The sequence below is a fragment of the Artemia franciscana genome, chromosome 12 (assembly GCF_032884065.1).
Source record: "Artemia franciscana chromosome 12, ASM3288406v1, whole genome shotgun sequence".
Classification (NCBI taxonomy): domain Eukaryota; kingdom Metazoa; phylum Arthropoda; class Branchiopoda; order Anostraca; family Artemiidae; genus Artemia; species Artemia franciscana.
This window is the reverse complement of record NC_088874.1, coordinates 39904935-39913603: the sequence shown is the minus strand read 5'-3', so window position 1 is coordinate 39913603 and position 8669 is coordinate 39904935. Positions and strand designations below refer to the sequence as shown.

General features: G+C 34.8%; 1 protein-coding gene across 3 annotated transcripts in view; it reads left to right on the top strand.

Moving 5' to 3' along the window:
* The first annotated feature begins 24 nt into the window (after positions 1 to 24).
* Positions 25 to 8669, top strand: part of LOC136034118 (deoxynucleoside triphosphate triphosphohydrolase SAMHD1-like) — a 69435-nt gene continuing 60790 nt past the window's right edge. For 2 of the 3 annotated variants that reach the window (XM_065715267.1, XM_065715265.1), the window contains exon 1: positions 25 to 130. The gene's annotated coding sequence lies outside the window, so the exon portion shown is untranslated. The remainder of the gene's footprint in view (positions 131 to 8669) is intronic. The other variant, XM_065715266.1, reaches the window with a different exon arrangement.

Sequence of the window (8669 nt, the reverse complement as noted above, 5' to 3'; positions counted from 1 at the left end):
ATTTTAGGTTTTGTTTTGTGTAGGCTACTATCATCAAGTATTTCGAAGCAAAAAAATTTAGATGAAAGATTTTGAATTTATTGCGCAAGTTTGAGAAAAAGTAGTTGCACATGCACAGGAAAGTAAACCGGTAACATAATGAAGATAAAACATAATTTAGATCAATAGTAGCTAATTGTAGCTCTGACCAACAATTTTAATTATGCTATGCATTCTATCTGGTGGGTAGCCTAGAAATTCACATAAAAAAAGGGATAGGCTAGGCCTACTTTTTATTTTAATAAATGAAGTGGAATTCTATATTTGAGGACTCCTTGATTTTTCAAATCAGCTGAGGTAGGTCAACCTACTCTCAGGAACAGATTCAGGTACTTAGTGAATCCTTGGGATGGTACTTTGAAGTACCTACTTTCACTCCCCTTCTCTTAGGGGCATATATCTTTGATGACCTTCTCTACTATTTGTGGTATAAAATGGAAAACTTGAGAGATTTTCTACTCAAGTTAAAAAGGTAAAGAATTTAGCATCAGACTTTACAGTCTCTACTGGTAGCCTAGTGCTGATCTCTGTTTTGTGACCCTTCTGCCAGGAATTACAATTATTTATTTTTGATAGTTCAGTAAAACTTTACTTTTGTCACAAGCTGTCTAAAGTGAAAACTATGCTGCAAAGTGGAAACTATGCATGTATAAGTTGTTACATGCCATTGTAGTTGTGTCCCTGTGTCCCACCTGTGAATATAGATAGATATAGGCTATATATGTTTTTAACTATGTAAAACTTGCAAATATACAACATTCTTTGCTGTCCCATTGTCTGTGCATATAAATAGATTGTCAGGTTTACTGACTCTTGAACATGCAACATATAATTGTCCATAGGAAAACAATCCATATTTGGATCTATACTGCTTTTTTCTAATCATTGCCCTTGAGCTTTGTTCATGGTGATTGCTAATCAGATATTCCCTGTTGTCATTTATATATCCCCCCTGTGCCCTTCTGGTGTCCCTGTTGTCATTTATATTCCCTGTGTCCTGGTCATCATTTATGTCCTGGTGTCTCAGTCTGTAATTTCTCTTTGAGTGTCCCAGTCATGATTTATATTCCCTGTGTCCCAGTCACCATTTGTGTCCCAGTGTCTTGGTCTGTAATTTCTCTTTAAGTGTCCCAGTCATCATTTATATTCCTTGTGTCCCAGTGTCCTGGTCTGTAATGTCATAAAGTTTGCAATGGCTCTAGGGGTGCAGCCAGTTGAGGAAGTTCAAATTTTCCTGCAGCACAACACATTCCCATTATTTCACCATTAAATTTTAAGCCTTGCAATAGGGACAAATTTTATACATAGTCCTGATTTGAACACATCTACTCAAGCCATAATCATCAACTGGGCCATACCTGACTGCCAGGCAATAATTTTGATGTTGCCTTTGCGATTCCTCAGCATGCTTTCTTTTGGCATTATCTCTTTGAGCTGCAAGCCTGTTTTCATGTTGTTCTTGTGATTCCTTGGCATGCTTTCTTTTGACATTATCTCTTTGAGCTGCAAGCCTGTTTTCACATTGTTCTTGTGATTCCTTGGCATGATTTTTTTCAGTAATTTCTCTTTGAGCCTCAAGCCTGTTTTCATGTAGTTCTTGTGATTCCTTGGCATACTTTCTTTTGGTATTGTCTCTTTGAGCTGCAAGCCTGTTTTCACATTGTTCTTGTGATTCCTTGGCATGCTTTCTTTTCTTACTTTCCCTTTTAGCTGCAAGCCTTTTGGCATTAACTCTTTGAGCTGCTTCCTCAGCTGTTTCTTCTGCCATTGTAGGATTTATACTAAAATTTCTCACACAATTTGATTCCTTGGCTGTTTTTTCTGCCATTGTAGGATTTATAGCTTTCTTTTCTTACTTTTTTTATTAGCTGCAAGCCTTTTGGCATTAACTCTTTGAGCATCTTCCTTGGCTGTTTCTTCTGCCATTGTAGGATTTATACTGAAATTTCTCTTGGAATAAACTCTTTGAGCAGCTTCCTTGGCTGTTTCTTCTGCCATTGTAGGATTTATACTGAAATTTCTCTTTGAATTGCTTCCTTATATACTTATAATGACATCATATACAAAGCCTTATATACTTATAATGGCATCATATGCGTACAAACAAACAAACATACAACTTATTTTTATATATACAGATGTATTAACCTATTATTTTTAAATGCATCAGGCTACCTCCATGTCAGTGGTGTTAATTCACAAAACAGAGATATTTTCTAAATATGGATTCTGGCACTTCTTTTGTTTTTTTAGATTTTCTTTTAACAAAAGTATTTGGTATTGTAAATACCAGAAAATATAGATATAAGGAGGATATCACCCTCTCTAGTGACATGTCTCATTACACCAGTGTAATTTTTGCACTTATCTTTTACAGGTAAAACAGACTGTGCCTAAACTCCCAAGTTCATGTATTTTGTACTGAAGAGTGATAGTTCTTGCTCTGACTGGCAAACCCCAGTTGCAACCAACTTCATCATGTAGCTATACTATAATGTCATTTATGGTTTCATTTACAATTAGGACATTATTCATTACCATGAATGTGGAGATACTTTTTTTTTAAGACAGAAAATGAATTTGTTTCAGATACTGTTTTTTGTTACTAATAAAAGGATGCATTTTTTATGCTTGGTTATTTTGGGCTGCGATTTGTTGTTTACTCCATTTATCAGTTAGAAAAAGTAATTTCCTCTTGCTTGCCAGTTTTTTAGTGCAGTTTTCCATTTATGGTTTCTATGGGTTGTGGTTCACTCCTTGCTAGGTTGCAGCTACTACTGCAACAAGGGTGCTATTTGATCAGAGAGATTCTCAGACATTCTATGTTTTGTTTTTTAAACTTTCTACAATTTTTAGGGTTCTTTCACAAAAAAATAATTTCACTTGATAAATGATCAATGTGATATTCACTTATTAACTTAGACTTCAAATGGGTTTTTCACTGTGCTACTACTAAGTGTTTTTGAAGCTGATCAAACAGTTCGTGGTAACAAACTGTAGTAAAGAGTGACCCGGCTCAATAGTAAACAACACTCTAAAAAACGGAACTTCGATGCTAAAATATATATATATCAAAAGAATTGGATTTTTATGCTGATTTTAAATATATAAGTGTTATCAAACTTAGTTTTTGTCATCAAAAGTTACAAGCCTGAGAAAATTTGTCTTATTTTGGAAAATAGGGGGAAACACCCCCTGAAAGTCATGGGATCTTAAAAAAAATCACACTATCGCATTCAGCATATCAGAGAACCCTATAGAAAAAAACCCTATATCAAGGTCCAATCTACAAAAATGTGGAATTTCAAATTTTTCGCCAGAAGACAGATCATGGGTGTGTGTTTATTTGTTTTTTTTTTTTTTCCCAGGGGTCATTGTATCGACCAAGTGGTCCTAGAGTGTTGCAAGAGGGCTCATTCTAACGGAAATGAAAAGTTCTATTGCCCTTTTTAAGTGACCAAAAAAATTGCAGGGCACCTAGGCCCCTTCCCACGCTAATTTTTTTCCCAAAGTCAACAGATCAAAATTTTGAGATAGCCATTTTTTTCTGCATAATCAAAAACCATAATAACTATGTCTTTGAGGATGACTTACTCTCACACAGTCCCTGAGGGAGGGGCTGCAAGTTACAAACTTAGATCAATGTTTATATACAGTAATGGTTATTGGGAAGTGTACTGACGTTTTCAGGGGGATCTTTTTGGTTTGGGGTTAAGGGGAGAGGGCTATGTGGGAGGATCTTTCCTCGGAGGAATATTTCATGGGGGAAGAGAAATTCAATGAAAAGGGCTTAGGATTTTCTAGCATTACTATAAAAAAAAGAAACAATGAAAATATAAACATGAAAAAGTATTTTTAGTAATTTCAACTATTTATTCTACAACCTTTCTGATTCAGGGGGTCATTCTTAAAGAATTGGAACAAAACTTAAGATTTAGTGTGAAGAGCAAGGTATTAAGGAGGGGACAAACTTCCTCATATATATAATCAAAACTATAAGAATATAAAAGTTTGTTATGTAAGTTAGTTCTTAAGTTACGTATATTTTTTACTAATAAAAACGTTCGTTAAAAATTAAAAATTATAGTTGCCTTTTTAAGTAACCAAAAAATTGGAGAGCAACTAGGCCTCCTTCCCCAACCCTTATTTCTTAAAGTTGTCTGATCAAAACTAAGAGAAAGCCATTTAGCCAAAAAAAATTAATATGCAAATTTCACTTAATAATTTATGTAAAAAAACTAGTAATTACAGTTTAAAAAAACTAGTAATTACACTTTAATAACACTTTAATAATTACATAAAAAAAACTAGTTTTTATAACTGAAAGTAAGGAGCGACATTAAAACTTAAAACGAACAGAAATTACTCCGTATATGAAATGGGTTGCCCCCTCTGCAATCTCTCGCTCTTTACACTAAAGTTTAATTCTATGTCACAATTCTACTTTTTAAAACAATTAAAAGCATTAGCGTAAAGAGCGAGGGATTGCAGAGGGGACAACCCATGTCATATACAGAGTGATTTCTGTTTGTTTTAAGTTTTAATGTTGCTCCTTACTTTCAGTTATAAAAACTAGTTTTTTTTTATTTAATTCAGTATAAAATCCATCAGAAGTAAGTAACGAATTTCTATCATCTGAACTAATAACGTTTTGTAACGTGGTTTCTTCATCTTCAAGTGGATTTTTTAGCCTATTGAGACTATCCAGTTTTGGAGACAACTCAGTATCAGACTCCTCAGAAGAAAGAAAGGGGTTCCTGTATTTCATATTACCTGCATTCTTATTTTTTTAATGGCCTCTTTTTTCTCATACATTTGGTGTGCATTGTTTTCTTTTACTGTTACATTTGTTATGCAACAAATCAGTTCTGCAACTAAATCACTAATGCGCTTCCCATGGTACTTGGTACTCTGTTGCTTCCCAACAATGTCAATCACGTCAAGGCGACTTCTACAGTCTTTGAGTATTTCTTTATTCCCCTCTTTAACTAGATATTCGTCTTTAAAAATATGCAGCAATTCAATGAAAACATTCACGATGTCAAGGAAGAGCCACAAACTGTGAGACAAAACATCTTCTTCTCCCATCTGTTTCCTCTCAATGATCAGCTAACTATCATACAAAATGTAAGCACAAAATACGCCTAGGCCTATGTACATTTCCAACACTAAGTTTTCTCCCATGAAGAGCCTCAACAAAGTTACTGATAGAAGGTAGGTTGACAAAGGGGCTCCAAGAAACAGCTACTTGCCACTTTTTGACAAGGTAGAGCAGATACTAAATCCAATAAAAGTCAATGCAGTTCCAGTAAGAGCCGTTGTGGTAATTGTGGGATCATTAAACAGCAAAACCATCTGGATAACAGGGGGCAAACTCACACTAAACGAAAAGCTTCAGACAAGGAGCATTGATAGTCTTATCCCAAACATTCGTTTTGTAGTACTCACAAACATGGATAAAATTGTCTTGGATCGAAACAAAAATTGCACTGGAATAGCTTCGGCCGAAAACCGTGTACATGAAAGTTATAGTACCTTGACTTGAACAACAAGAAAAATCACTTTTTTCGTTTTTCGAAAAACGAAAAAAATTTTTTTTTCGTTTTTCTTTCTCCGCAGCTAGCAGGGCGCTGGACCATCATAGAGATCTGTTTAAGGGCTTATGTTAAAGGAAAGTGCTACATCTACTTGGCTTTTCGATTAACAAAATACAGTCCTTACAATAAAATGATTTTTGTCAAAAAACTGCCCCTTATATATATTTATAGTCAAGATTTCCAAATAAGGCAAAATGTCGAGAAATAACGTCTATATCAAGCAAAGTAAAATCAAATAATAAGAAAGTGGCAACAAAATGTGATAACGTACTCCTAACCATTCAAGAAAACAATAAAAATGCAACCAAAAGCAGCACTACCAAAGTGATATTGGTGCTTTTAAAAAGGGTTTCTAAAACAAAGAATGTGTTTTCAGTTATGTGAACTCTGCAGTTCAGTACCTTTTCAGCTTACAAAATATACTTTTTGATTTGGTACAAAATTCACCAGGCAATGTTGCAGTTGACACTTTAAGGCTAGCAGAGTCGTCTCTTGACTAGATGGAAGTCAACGGTCCAGCTAAGATCATTAATCTCAGCTGTGTATGGGTTCACAGAGAAAAAATATAAGTCACTCCACAAGATCAGAAAATAATTTGCGCTTTACCGGAAACAAAACACGTTGAAATGTTTTAACTTTAAGAGATTCAAAATTGTTAAAACTTTAACAAACAAATATCAGTATATGTATATTATTAAATAAAAAAAACGAGTTTTTTTAACTGAAAGTAAGGAGCGACATTAAAACTTAAAACGCACAGAAATTACTTCGTATATGAAAGAGGCTGCTTCCTCATCAACGCCCCGCTCTTTACGCTAAAGTTTGACTCTTTCTCTCAATTCTTCTTTTTAAAACAGTAAAAAACTTTAGCGTAAAGAGCGGGGCGTTGATGAGGAAGCAGCCTCTTTCATATACGAAGTAATTTCTGTGCGTTTTAAGTTTTAATGTCGCTCCTTACTTTCAGTTAAAAAAACTCGTTTTTTTTATTTAATTTCTGAACGTTTTTGAATCAATGCATGTTTTGATTTTGGCTCTCCGCAGAGGAATAATCAAAACGAAATTTACATATTTTTTTTTTGGGGGGGGGGCTAAATGGCTTTCTCATAATTTTGATCGAATGATTTTGAGAAAAAAAGAGCGGGGGCGAAGCCTAGTTGCCCTCCGATTTTTTGGTTAATTAAAAAGGCAACTAGAACTTTTAATTTTTTACGAATCTTTTTATTGGTAAAAGATTTACGTAACTTATAAATTAGCTTACGTAAAGAACTTTTGTATTCTCATGTTTTTATTACATATATGAGGGGATTCGCCCCATCGTCAGTACCTCGCTCTTTACACTAAAGCTTAAATTTTATCCCAATTCATTAAGAATGACCCCTGAATCACAAAAGCCGTAGAATAAATAGTTGAAATTACTAAAAATACTTTAGCGTAAAGAGCTAGGTATCATAAGGAGGTGAGCCCCTTATATGGGTAATAATTTATGTTTGTTTTAAGTTTTATTGCTGTTCCTTACTTCCAGCTGAAAAAGCTTTTTCACATTTATTTTTTAATTTTTTTTTAAATAATGCTAGTAAATCCTGCTCTCCCTTCATAGAAGTTTTCTTTTCCCATGACAAATTCTCGATGGAAAGTTCCCCCAGCATATCCCCCTCTTCTCAACCCCTCCCCCCAACCAAAAAAATCCTCCTGAAAATGCCTGTATACTTCCCAATAACCATTACTATATGTAAGCACAGGTCAAAGTTTGTAACTTGTTGCCCCTCCCACGGGGACTGTGGGGGAGTAAGTCGTCCCCAAAGACATAGTTATAAGGTTTTTCGACTAAGTTGAATAAAATGGCTATCTCAGAATTTTGATCCGTTGACTTTGGGAAAATAATTAGCGTGGGAAGGGGCCTAGGTGCCCTCCAATTTCTTTGGTCACTTAAAAAGGGCACTAGAACTTTTTATTTCCGTTAGAATGAGCCCTCTTGCAACATTCTAGGACAACTGGGTCGATACGATCACCCCTGGGGAAAAAAAAAAAAAACAAAAAAACAAATAAACACGCATCCGTGATCTGCCTTCTGGCAAAAAATGCAAAATTCCACATTTTTGTAGATAGGAGCTCGAAAATTCTACAATAGGGTTCTCTGATACGCTGAATCTGATGGGGTGATTTTCGTTAAGATTCTATGACTTTTAGGGGGTGTTTCCCCCTATTTTCTAAAATAACGCAAATTTTCTCAGGCTCGTAACTTTTGATGGGTAAGACTAAACTTGATGAAACTTATATATTTAAAACCAGCATTAAAATGCAATTCTTTTGATATAGCTATTGGTATCAAAATTCCATTTTTTAGAGTTTTGGTTACTATTGAGCCGGGTCGCTCCTTACTACAGTTCGTTACCACGAACTGTTTGAAACTATACATCAACATTCATTGGTTTTCAGTAATCTTGGTTATGACAGGTTAAAAAAAATTCGATGTTAAGAGAAATAAAACATTAAGCTCAATATAATGATGGTTTTCAGTAAAGTGTACATTATATTTTGGTCTTCAGAAAACATGGGTGGCGTCAGCCCTGCTCATCTTAGTTTCTGCTCGTTTCGAGCTTGACGTGGTAATTCGTTGTAATTTCTGTTTGTTCCGGGTTTCATTTGCTTATTGATGGGGATTTGTGGTAGTTTTACGCGTGTAGTTTTACGCGTGTGGTAGTTTGGTAGGAAAATTAATTTACTAGATTTGTGTTCATTCTTGGTTTAATGTAGCTCTTTATTTATCTTTGAAAAACTTTTTTTCAGGTTTTTTTTTTAAACTTTTTTTTTTTAGATAGGATATTATAAGACGCGAAGATAGAAAGTAAAATTAACGGGATTAACGACGCTTCTTGACTACTAAGGTTCTGGGGTCAGTCCTTACTAAGCATTGCCACAGCTGGGCTCGATATGGGTCTCGTATTACGCGAAAATTATTAACAACACATAGGGCCAATGATTAACTAGTTTTCATTGTTTCCTCATCGACAAGGTATCTTTTCTGTAAACTAG